This window comes from Polypterus senegalus, chromosome 3, assembly GCF_016835505.1.
Source record: "Polypterus senegalus isolate Bchr_013 chromosome 3, ASM1683550v1, whole genome shotgun sequence".
Taxonomy (NCBI): Eukaryota; Metazoa; Chordata; class Cladistia; order Polypteriformes; family Polypteridae; genus Polypterus; species Polypterus senegalus.
Window position 1 is genome coordinate 153486574 of NC_053156.1, and position 12808 is coordinate 153499381.

General features: G+C 35.4%; 1 long non-coding RNA gene across 1 annotated transcript; it reads left to right on the plus strand.

Moving 5' to 3' along the window:
* The first annotated feature begins 4731 nt into the window (after nucleotides 1-4731).
* Nucleotides 4732-9608, plus strand: LOC120525631. Its single transcript, XR_005632991.1, has 3 exons — nucleotides 4732-4904; nucleotides 5354-5387; nucleotides 8912-9608. It is a non-coding gene; the product is annotated as an uncharacterized LOC120525631 (long non-coding RNA).
* Nucleotides 9609-12808: the final 3200 nt, after the last annotated feature.

Sequence of the window (12808 nt, forward strand, 5' to 3'; positions counted from 1 at the left end):
TCTTTTTCGGTTCTTTGTACTTCTGCATTTTATTTGTTTGTGCTTTGTAAGTTGTGTGAGTTTGGTACAGCAATATCAATAAAATATGCAAATTTATTGTGTTTGTCCATCAGTGTTATGTCTGCTCTGTTATGGTGGATAGTTTTGTCTGTCAATCTAGTTCTGTCCCAGTATAGTTGGTTGCATTTTCTAGTACTGTGGTGGTGGTGGTGTAGTTATAATTTCATTTATATGTCTGTACTAGTTTGTGTTGTCGTGCATTTCTTGATGCCTAATGTTTGCCATCTGATTGTGTGTGTGCATTTAGTCTGTCCGTGTCAGTAGTTTACAACTTCATGTGATGTGTTGGATTGTTTCCTGTTCCTTGTGGCAGTGTCTGCATGTGCTAGCTGTACTGTTAATGTCTTTAAGAATATATTTTCTGTAGTTTCTCATGTATATAACTTGATCTTGTATGGTTAGCATAAACCTTTCTGTCTCTCCAAACAAATCACCCCAGCTTAGGCAGCTATTTGATGCAATGTTATCTACAAAGGGCTGATCAAATTTATAAGGAAATCTCCCAAGTAACATTTTCTGAGTCCATGCTGCTGTTTTAATTTGTATGCTTATTATGTACTCTTTGATGCTGTCTGTGTTTTGTAGGGTAAGTGATTTGTAGTTTATGTATGCATGAACTATTGCTTTGTGCAATGTGAAGCATGATATTTAATGTGGAAGAATTTTCTCAAAATTATTAATATGTGTGTTGTGTAAACGAATCATATCTATGAGAACTCTTCTCCCCTCAGCGCATGGATGGAAGTCAATCTATGGCTGCTTTGGGGTGGTGTAATTTGTATTTTGGGAGTAGTGTTTGTGTTTTACTTTGGAGCTCTTGTAAGTCTATCTGTGATGAAAGTATCTAACTCTTTAAGAATACGTGAGTATTAGCATGGTGTATGTATTGATGCCTTTAAATATTATTATTATAAATGATAGTGGTGAGAATAGTATTAATAGTAATAGCTGTAGTAGTATTAATAGTTCCCCTACAAAACACTGACTAAACCTAAGGGGATATTAATATTTTATTTAGGTTTCAATGTGCATTCAGTGTGTTTTTGCAGCAATTAATTTTTGCATTGATAGCCAAGAAAATATTTCATGGTTTTCTTTATAACTCCTTACAGTACTTTATTTACTGACAAAGACAGGTTTTCTCAAAAATATGCAATTTTTTATTGTTTGCATAGCAAAGACCTTCCTAAAATGCCTTACTATTTTAACAAAAATACATTGCAAGAAGAGAGTGACTTTATCCTTATCCTCAACTCATGATCTTATAGGCTACACCATGGAACCAATTTCTCATTTACAGCCCAACACAGCTTATGGAGATGTACACAGAGAAGCAGGAGGGGCACGAGCAGGATAAGTGATTTACTGAGAACAGAGCCAGAAAACAAGTTTGAACCTTTAAGCTTATTATCAGTATGTACACTTTGTTTCATTATGTCTGTGCCTTAACTTTTTTTTATTAAATAACGGAAGGTGTTATTTAATATTAAAACTGAAAAATGTCACAACACTACTACTAACTTCAAATAAATACCTTATTGGTCTTGTAGATATGATTAGATAAAAATAAGTGCAGAAGGTGGTTTAAAGCCCATCCTCTTGGAAGTTCAAAAAACAATCAGAGCTCAAATGAGAGCAACACACCAGCGAAGAAGAACAAATGAAACAGAAGGAAAAAAGCAGGAGTGTGTCATTTTCAACACACTCAGAAAATTAGAGTGTTTCACTAGCCAGACACCCAAAGAAGTTGCTGCAGCATGAGCCCAACTAGCCACTTAGCAATGACGGCTCTGACGAGGGTCTGAACAATGAAGACATACACATCCACATCACCAGAGTTGTTCAAATTAAAAACCCAAGAAACTTAACTTCTGTTGCATGTTATCTTTGGTCCACTATTTTTTGATGGGTATTTTTCCTAGTTTCATGATCATTTTTTAATAGATATTTTACTAGTTACATTATGCATCATGTACAACAGACTAAACAGACAGTAATCCTCACATTTTTGCTAAAATTTCTTTAGCAATTTAAAAGCTACACTCCGTAATTTCACTCACCAGAATGTGTACATCTACATGGTAATGACTAAGCCTGCTATTACCTTACTCTGTATCACGTGTCACAATATTTGGACATTAAAAGCACTTCCATTTATTCATCAGTCGGCTATTCTGAAGTTTTTAGCACCACCTACTGTACAAAGTTTTTATTGCTGGATTTCCTGTAAACTAAAATTACTCTCTGTTGAAATGTTCATTTACCATCATATATCAAAAATAGATTCTAGCTGCTCTGAACCGATTCTCCAGAGAAGCAGTTTTGGGATATGAATGAATGGATAAACATCAAAACCATTTTAACTTTGAATGTGTGAGTAGACATTAGTACAATGCCTGCTTATGATTTACAGTAAGTCTTGATAATTCAAAAATGCTCTAATTTCTAAATTAAAATTAAATCAAAGACAAATTGCCTTGTGTGGAATATTAGAATATCCCTGATTTTATGAATTTTAAAGATTGGTTTACACATTGGCACATCCCTGAGTTTTTATATACTGGCCCAAGAATTGTCTGTATGGTGTGTGTGTGTGTGTGTGTGTGTGTGTGTTCTTACAATTTCTGCATTCTACCAAAAGACATACTGTATGTTAGGTTTAACTGGCCCAGATGGTGCGTTGTCCACAACCCAGATGTTTAAAAATAAATGCAGCAGGACAGTTGAATATTTAACCCTTATAACTGTTGATGTCTATTGTTTGCCATCTGTTTGCGTCTGTGCAATTAGTCTGTCCATATGATGTGTTTGCTTGTATCTTGTCCTGGTGGCAGTATCTGCATATACTGTTAGTGTCCTTAAGAATATATTTTCTGTCCTTTGTAGGGTCAGTTCCAGGTTTTGTCACTGTTTCTAGGAAATTTACACACACACACATATATATATATATATATTTGTGTGTACATGTGTGTAAAAAATCAATAAAAGATAAGGCAATTTTCTTGGAACAGAGGAGAATAAACAATTCCAGTTCACAGCATTATAATCACAATTAAATATGCTGTGGATCTGATTGAAAGTGAAAAGCATTTACAAAGCTATCCTGATCAGGGGATAAAAATTAATGATAACAAAAGTCAGTCAAATTAAAAATAATAATCAAAGCCAGAAAGACTAAATATAGAACCCATAGTCTAATAAAATCAAATTAAAAGGACCCAACTCTAAAACTGTTCATGGAAAAGCAATAGTTTCATACTAACACTAATGAAACAAGTTTTTAAATTGCATGAATCAAAAGCTTGGACACAGAAACTTGTGTGCTTCCAATTTTTAAGTGCCGTCTCTTGACATTAAATGAATTACTGTGAAATTCATTTGCTTAGCAATGAGCAACATAATCACAAGCAACATGACTGGTCTAAAGCTTTAAAACAATCAAAAAATGTGTAATGGTGATGGAAATGAAAATGAAAAAAAAACAAAATAATGATGTATAAAAAGATAATAATAGTTCTAGATTTGAAACTAACAGTACATAACACTCTATAGAATAATAAACATCTTGAACCTGCAAGATCAATTATAACAGGTAAAGTCAGTTTTGTTGATCTTGTTCTAATGATTATTTCGTCCCTTATGAGCATTCTCCTGTGTTAAATCCGTTTTAGCATTTCCTAATTCAGTTGGATTTACTGTATTTTTCTTGTTTATTATTTCATTGTTATTCTGGCAATGGCAATTTGTTTTGGTATGGTTATTGTTGTAAAGTGGAAAATAACTTCTGTATATTATTGTTTATTGATTTGCTACAAAACAATAACAACAATTAGTGTACTTATGGACACATTATACAATTGCTAGACTTTTTTTCTGACTGCAGTCTTAGTTTTATATTTATGGCTCTGATGATTGGTTCTGTCTTTCTCTTGTGATATTCTGCCACCTCACCTGTTCTAAGACTAAGATTACACCTACGCTGATTTCATAATTCATTTGCTTATCTCACTTGTCCTCTTTTACTTTATGTTTGGATGCTATTTTCTCCCAAAGTATCCATAATATCTCAAAGTTTATGGATTATATGCGACATCCACAACTATACCAATAGTGTAAGTGTGCTATAACATAATGGTCAGTTGTTCTGAAAGTGACTTTTGTCATATATAGCTTCACTGCTTCTGATATCTCATTCCACGGACAGGTAAAATACTTTGGTACACTACACACCCCAAGATACCGAAAAGGATAATTAAACAAAACAGAGTGAGAATCAACAGGTAATAACAGGTAATAATTGATAAAAGTTTTGTTTTTCGAAAAGTTTCTACAATGAAAAAGCTTAAACTGATAACTGAACTTAGTGGGGGTCATGTGTTTTAAACTTGAAACTTTTAAACTTGAAATACAGTCTGCATACTTCTAATTAGAACATGATCATACTAAAGTTAAACACTTTAGCTCTGGCATCGTCATCTTACAAACTATATCTGCAAGAAAAAGTATAAACAGAGAATATAACCTTGAGTCGGTCTTGTAGTCTTAATAACATGCAAATCTGAGGCTGCAACGGGGCTACATAAAATGTCAATTAAGTTTGTTCCATGTTTATAAGTGTTGTATTTGTCTGACCTTTTTCTCGTATATTTAAAAACATACTTGAAGAAGAGTTTCGCTCTGCAAACTGCGTGGATGTCACCAATAACAACGCCTGACCTTTTCTGGAGGTGGGGATTTCCTGGAGGAAGGACAGAAAAGGAGGCATCAGAAAAGACCAGGATTTATCATAACAAATGATGCAATCATTTCACCAAAAGGAACAGCTGATCATCACTTTCATCCAGGTACATATAGCATTAATGTTTTTCAGGTATTTTACCATTCGCTATCAATGGTTGTTGGACTGTTATTTGGACTCACTGGTAAGATTGTTTTGATTCACATTTTCAAATAGCTTAATTTCAATCTGTGTTTCTACTGTCCTTTCATCATTTAGATTTTGCTGGCTTCCATCTATTTTTCAATCTGTACAGTTGCTGTGTTCTCATATTGAACTTTGCATGTATATTGATATTTGTTCTTTGTTTTGTAATTATTTCTGTTTTAAAGTTAAAACAAGGGAGGTTGGGGTCCATTTCATGTTTTTCTTTTCTATCACTGTAAATACTTGCATTTACATTGGGATTGGGGAATTCTTGGTGTTTATAACATTTAATCTTTTTAAATATATTCATCTTACATTTACTTAACCTTTATTTTTGACTTATTTGTTTATTTTTGTCTGTTTACTTAGGAGCTTTAGTGGAGGGTGGATGAATATATGAAGGGTAAGTACAGTTTGGCATGGCTAAATCTGGACTTCACTCCAGCATAACGAGTGTGTAACTTGCCACGATGCAACCGTGAGCATGGTTGTTACAATATCACTAACAATCTCAGATCTGAAGATCAACTTTGTACTCATGCCATCTAATCTGATGCCATATGTTCAAGACACTCAGCTAAAGAGAGTTGCTGAACCATCAACTGATCACCACTTGGGGTTAAGTTGGCTCTGATGGATGAAGAACCCAATGGGCAGACATTTAAGAATCAAACTAATAGGGACAGTATGCTGGAAATGACTAGTGGTTGACTCTGCTGAAAATAATTTCAACTGCCACCTCCTGACAGGCTACTCCTGAAATCTGGGGGATGCTGAGGGATGTAGAGTCTAAATGGATCTTAAGACCTCGGTAGTGGAGGCAGCAGCAAGAAGTTGTCACCAAAAAGACTGTCGATGGCGAAATGCTGAAAGTACTGGATATGTGGTTGTGTTTCAGCTAACATGGCTCTCCTGAATTGCAGGGAATGTGAACAGTGACTTGCGACAGGCAGACTTGGGTGGCTGGCACCATTTCTAAAAAGGAGGCCAAAAGAATATGGTTCACGCCTCTCAGACTCCTTGGGAAAGCATAGGAATTGGTTTAGGATCAGAGACCCTGCCCAATAACTGCATCTCAAATTCAGTAAAGAGCACTAAGGATTCTATCCTGGCTGTAGGGCACTGGAACAACTCTTTGTCCTTTCACAGAGAGTTGAGGGATGATGGGAGTTTGCCAATCCTGTTTAGATTTGCTTTGTGACCTTGGTACTAGGGTGTTGTACCATACTAGCCATTATGAATTTATCCTTTAAAGCAAAACAAAATAATTCCATGTTTGAGGGGTTTAGGAGACACAATCCACAGCAGTTATAAATGATAGACTCAATAAGTTAACCTTTGTTTTGTGCAGTCAATGGTATTGACTGGTGCTGTCCAATTCTATAGCTAAAAGATCTTCTGTTTGGGCAAACAACAGGTGAGTGAACACAAAAGAAACTGATAAAATGTTAAGTACGACAGACAATGCTGTTGCAACACAAACAGTCTGTCGCTGCATTCTTCACATTCTTAGTTACCTGACTGTAAAGTGCTGTTTGGCAATAGTTCAATCACTATGTCAATTTAATTAAATGCTTTAAAAGAGGGATGGCACAATGGCTCAGTGATTATCACTACTGCCTCACAGCTCCAAGAGACTGGTTATAAATTTAACTTGGTCACAGGTTGTATGGAGTTTGTACATGGTCTTTGTGCCTGATATGATATAAGTGAACATGGACGTGTGCTTGTGCGTATGTAGTGTGAGGAACTAGTCTCCAGGGATGGTCAATGTCTTAAGAAAAATAATGCTTGGAGGTTGTTCTGGCTCTTTACATTTCTAGATTGGACAAACAGGTACAGAAAATGGACAGAATCACTGATAGCAAATGTGATAGACATAGTCTATAGTCTGTCTGCAGCAGTGGTTGCCCTGTAGCTTAATTCCAAATAATTCCAAATCAGGCCATCATTCTTACCCAGAATTGACCTCAATGATTTAGTGAGCAGTGCTTTTTTTCTAAGAATTTCGGAACTATTCGCATTTTAAAAACAATATTAAATGCTTAATTTTTCTTTGACATTTTCTTGTTTATTGACCATTTCTAAAGTGTTCACTCCTTTAATTGTAAATGACACAGATGCTAAAAGGGAGCAGGTACTTCACCGTCATGTTCTTTTGTATGTTAATTAGTAAGAAAAGGCTTAGGCAACGTCCACACTATCATGTTTTCCGTTAACAATGCATATGTTAGTCTCCATTTTTGTTTTTCATCCACACTACTCCACCATTTTAACTGCTGAAAACAAAGAGACTATTTAAAATGGTCTACAGAGCCATATATTGTGAAAATGCTGGCTCAGCATTGCAATGTAGAGGAGTGACAATGTATGCTTTTAAAGGTGCAGACTCTAATTGAGCTCTGATTTGTTCAAGGTTATCATGTTGTCCTTTCCTGATTAAATCCTACTCATTACAATGTCTCATTCTCTGATTAGTCACGCTTCATGGAAGAAAATCATATTCCCACATAGTGGACATAGAAGAGTTCCTTTCCATAGAGCTTGTTATGTTGCTTACCTCTATGCATCTAAATAGTATTTTGTACAGCTTAAATGATGCATATATGCACAAAAAGAAAAAAATTTACTGGCCACTACAGGTTTGTGGTAAATCCCCTGGCCAACAGCGCTACCGTAATTTTAAGCCAAATTCCATGCCAAATTCAGGTTTTACAAATCCCAACTTTTGCCTAAGAAAAGCCTTATGAACATTTTTAAGTACAGGCAAGTTTAAATACATGAGGTCCCAAGTGTTAATTTCAGCCATCTTCGGCTGTTAGTAAACAAGCTGTTATTTCCTAGTTTCTGCCTGTTTTGTGTAGGTCCAGAAATGATAAAATCGGTTGCTACATTTTATTGAGAGTGTAGCAATCATGTGTAGCAAGAATTTGTATGTGTTAAACTATGGTGAATTTTTTTTCGAGTTTTTAAGATTTTGCTTTTTAAATGTTCTAGTTACTTAATAATTTTCTTACTAATTTGTACACAAGAGAATATATCTCTGAAGAAGATGCTCTTCATTCAGTGCCATTTTAACTTATATACACTGCTCATCACTAATTGCCAGTATTTTTATATACGTATTGCATTCAGCTTCACTTAAAAAGGTTAATTGAAAATAATATGGTAAAAGAAACTTAAGTGTGTACAGCTATGCTAAAAAACACATTTCTGAAGTTCTTGTACTTGAAAATATCATACTAGCACATTTCTTCTGAATGCAAAATATGTGAAGAAAAGGCTAGTGAATTAAAAAATTAGATCAATTAGAAGTAAGAGTGACCCAGTGATCTTGAAAATTGGTTTAAATGTTAATCTACAAGTGGTACCCCAAAACTGCACCTGTGAACCCAGGCTCTACAGTATCCATTAAGTGAGTAGTAGTAGTATCACCATTCTGGTCAAAATCATTTTAAAATGGCAAGATGCACTCACAAAATAAAGGAGATGTCCAACATGTACGGCTTGAAGTATTGATTAGCAAGCTCTGATCCTAATGACTGATGTCTCTGATTGTTTTCACTACAGTCATAGCTGTCATCACTGAATTGACTACAGAATTTAAACCACATGGCTGTAAGTTCAATTCATTGTTTGAAGGCCACTTAAACAATTAGTGCTCCAAACTCTCTCTCTCTCTCTCTCTCTCTCTCTCTCTCTCTCTCTCTCTCTCTCTCTCTATATATATATATATATATATATATATATATATATATATAAATATATATAAATATATATATATATATATATATATATATATATATATATATATATATATATATATATATATATTATAGGAGACAGCCATGGGCCTAACAGATAGTAATTACATGCTGGACCAGGGGATGGTAGTATTCAGCAACCTTCTCTCTCTTTTCCTTGCAGACCAACCGAAGGAAATCCCACCTGAGCCTGTCAACATCTCTTCCAGTTCTGGCCCCAATGACATCACTTCCTCTGACCCAGCTATAAAAACTCCATCTTGCTACAATTAATTTAGTTCTGTCCTGAACTCAGTCTGAAAGGACCTTTTGATTGCTGATTTTTACATATTTTGTTTCAAGTAAATAGGGCAGATACCCCATTGTGTTATCTTTTCACAATGTGTATATATATATATTACATAGTTTACTGTCAAATAATGCAAAGCGCAAACATCCGCCATGGGTGCCCTTGGTGCAGTGGAGTGTGTACACCTGATGAGCCCAAAAAATGGGGAAACATGTGTCGCGTATTCTTTGCATTATTTGACAGTAAACTATGTAATATTCTATGATCTGCTTCTTGCAACTAAGAGGGCACCCGTGGCAGATGTTTGCTGATTGGCAGACCAACCACAAGCGTTACCTGGTAGGTAACCACCCATACAATCAGATTGGGACTCAGACAACGGATGCTATGTATGTAATTACTCCGATCTCCAGGCTGTCAAATAAACGAATCACATGCCATGGAGCAGCATAAAGGGACTTCATCTCTGACGCTGATGTCCGAGTTTCGATCCCAGCGAGGGGTGCAGTTGAGTGTGTGTGCTGATGAGCCCAAATAAGAGCGAAACACATATCGCATACTCTTTGCATTATTTGACAGCAAACTATGTAACATTCTATGATCTGCTTCTCGCAACTGAGAGGGCAACTGTGGTGGATGTTTGCAGACTGGCAGACCAACCACATGCGTTACCTGGTAGGTAACCACCCATACAATCAGATCAGGACTCAGACAACGGATGCTATGTATGTATATATATATACTTTACTAGCCATTAACAATGATTCTATTAGTGTGGGAGTTGTGCCTTTATTTTTTAAACATGCTGCACGGTGTCCCGGTCTAAAAAAGGCAGAATTCGATCCTGGAATTTTAGCCAATTTTCGCCCGATTTTCCAATTGCCATTTCTAGCTAAAATATTAGAAAGAATTATTTATAATCAATTGGTTGATCACCTTAACTCCAATAATTTATTTGAGATCTACCAATCTGGCTTTAGGCGGTATCATGGTGTTGAGACGGCTCTCCTTAAAGTACTCAATGACATCTCTATTATTGCTGATTCAGGTGGTGCTGCAGTCCTTATCCTCCTGGACCTGTCTGCTGCCTTTGACCCTATTGACCATGAGATATTGCTGTTGCGGCTTGAACATCTTGTTGGGCTTGAAGGGGCTGCTTTTAACTGGTTCAGGTCATATTTAACTGGTAGATACTTTTCAGTGACTTTAAATTTCTCTTTTTCGTCTACTGCTCCTCTTAAATGTGGCGTTCCTCAGGGATCCATTTTGGGTTCTATTTTATTCTCTATATACCTTCCCCCTATTTGAGCTATTTTTAGGAAATTTAACATTTCTTTTCACTGCTATGCTGACACACAGGTTTATATTCCTGTCTGCAACTCTGCAATAAATCAACTGCACAACTGTCTTTCTGAACTAAGATCCTGGATGGCTAATAATTTTGTTGATCTGAATCAAAATGAAACGGAGGTGCTTATAGTGGGGCCATCAGCTAAAGCCCAAATTAGTCTTGGATTTCTCGGCTCTTTCTCTTTTTTTTGCAGACTTCAAGTCCACAATCTAGGTGTTATCTTTAACAGTAACCTCTCTTTTGAGAAACAAGTAAATTCTGTAGTCAAGAATTGCTTTTTCCAGCTTCATCTATTAGGTAAGATCAAGCCTTTTTTATCTTCTAGGGATCTTGAGAAAGCTACTCATGCTTTTATGTTTTCTTGCCTTGATTACTGCAACTCGCTGTATTATGGGATTAGCAAATCCCTGATACACAGGTCACAGTTGGTCCAGAATGCTGTTGCTCACTTTCTGGTTGGGGCAAAAAAGTATGACTCTGTTTCTCCAATATTAGCTTCTTTACACTGGCTGCTTGTAAGTTTTCTAATTGATTTTAAAATCTTGTTGCTAGTTTTTAAATCTTTACGTGGACTTGCTCCTGCCTATTTATCTGAATTGTGTGTTTTACACCAGCCATACAGAGTGCTTAGATCTTCTGGTCAGTTGTCTCTTGTTGTCCCTCGTACCAAGTGTAAAACCAAGGAGGACAGGGCCTTTGCAGCTGCTGCTCCTTGCCTGTGGAAATCTTTACCTCATTGCATAAAGAGTCGTCTACAATTGAACTGTTCAAAACAAGATTAAAGACTTATTTATATTCACTTGCATTCCGTGACCTTCAGTAATATTGATGGTTTCCTCATTGTGATTATGTAACATTACTTCTATTTATTATTTATTTTATTTATGTTCATTTATATTTTATTTCTATTTATGTTATTCATGTTAATTGTATGCTTTTCTTTAATTCTATTATTGTAAATCACTTTGGCCACAGCATTTCTATGTTGTTTTAAATGTGCTATATAAATAAAGTTGACATTGACATTGACATATATATACAGAGAGAGAAAGAGACTCACCTGGAGACTATCTTCAAAAACACAGTTTTTAAATGAAAATGTAGCCTAACATTTTGTCAAGTATGCAATCAAGCCACACACATTTTACTGCCGGAATTGTCTATATTTTGACTCTATAAACAACAACAACATTAATTTCTATAGCACATTGTCATACATAGGATGTACCACAAAGTGCTTTACAAGATGGCAAATAAACAGCTACAAAAAAAGAAAAAACTGAAATTAGATAATAATGAATAAATAGCATACAAAAAATAAATCGATACACATTTACATAAAATAGATGCATAATTAGTAGAAAAGTAGAATCCTTATATATAGTATCATTTTTTAAGTCTCTAAAGATGAGTCGGATGATAAGGTCAGATGGGCAGGGAGGACAGAAAAAAAATAAAAGTACAGGGTGAAGAATCTAGAAACAAACAAAAAAAATCTGCAAGGGGTCCAAGGCCAAAAGACCACCCAGCCCCCTATATGGGCATTATACCTAACATATACTGTATGTACTTAAGTTTTTCCTTTTTGTATATTTAGGCTTTGCCTTAGATGACTCAATGCAGTGGGTTTCATGGATTAATGGGGTATCTACTTTCCATAAAAAAAATGTAAAAGAATGCATAGAAAAGTGAAATTAATGATTGAAAATATACCATATGAAAAATATGTTGTCTATGTAGAGTCTTTTAGGAGCAGAACTAAAATATTACCAAAAAAAAGTAAAATCAAAAAACTTTAATTTTAAGAGTTTTTCAAATGATTCCTAGCATTACCCTGGTGTATCTCTACTGGTAAAGTATTCCAGATTTCTGGTGCATAGAAGCAAAAGGCCACCTGACCACTTCTTTTGTGATTAACTATTGGAATAATAAGTAGAACACTATCAGAAGAACTAAGGTTACACCTTAGAATGTAGGGGGATTGGCATTCCAAAATATATAAAGTATATTTGACTTTAAAATACTGCTTATGGTTTATAAAGCCTTAAATAATCTCGCCCCATCTTATATATCGTAATGCCTGACACGTTATATTCCAAATCGTAACCTTAGATCTTCAAATGAGTGTCTCCTTATAATTCCAAAAGCTAAACTTAAAAGAAGTGCTGAGGCGGCCTTCTGTTGTTATGCACCTAAAATCTGGAATAGCCTGCCAATAGGAATTCGCCAGGCTAATACAGTAGAGCACTTTAAAACACTGCTGAAAACACATTACTTTAACATGGCCTTCTCATAACTTCACTTTAACTTAATACTGATACTCTGTATGTTCAATTCATCATAATAACTATTCACAGTGGCTCCAAAATCCATACTGACCCCTACTCTCTCTTCTGTTTCTTTTTCCGGTGTCTTTGTGG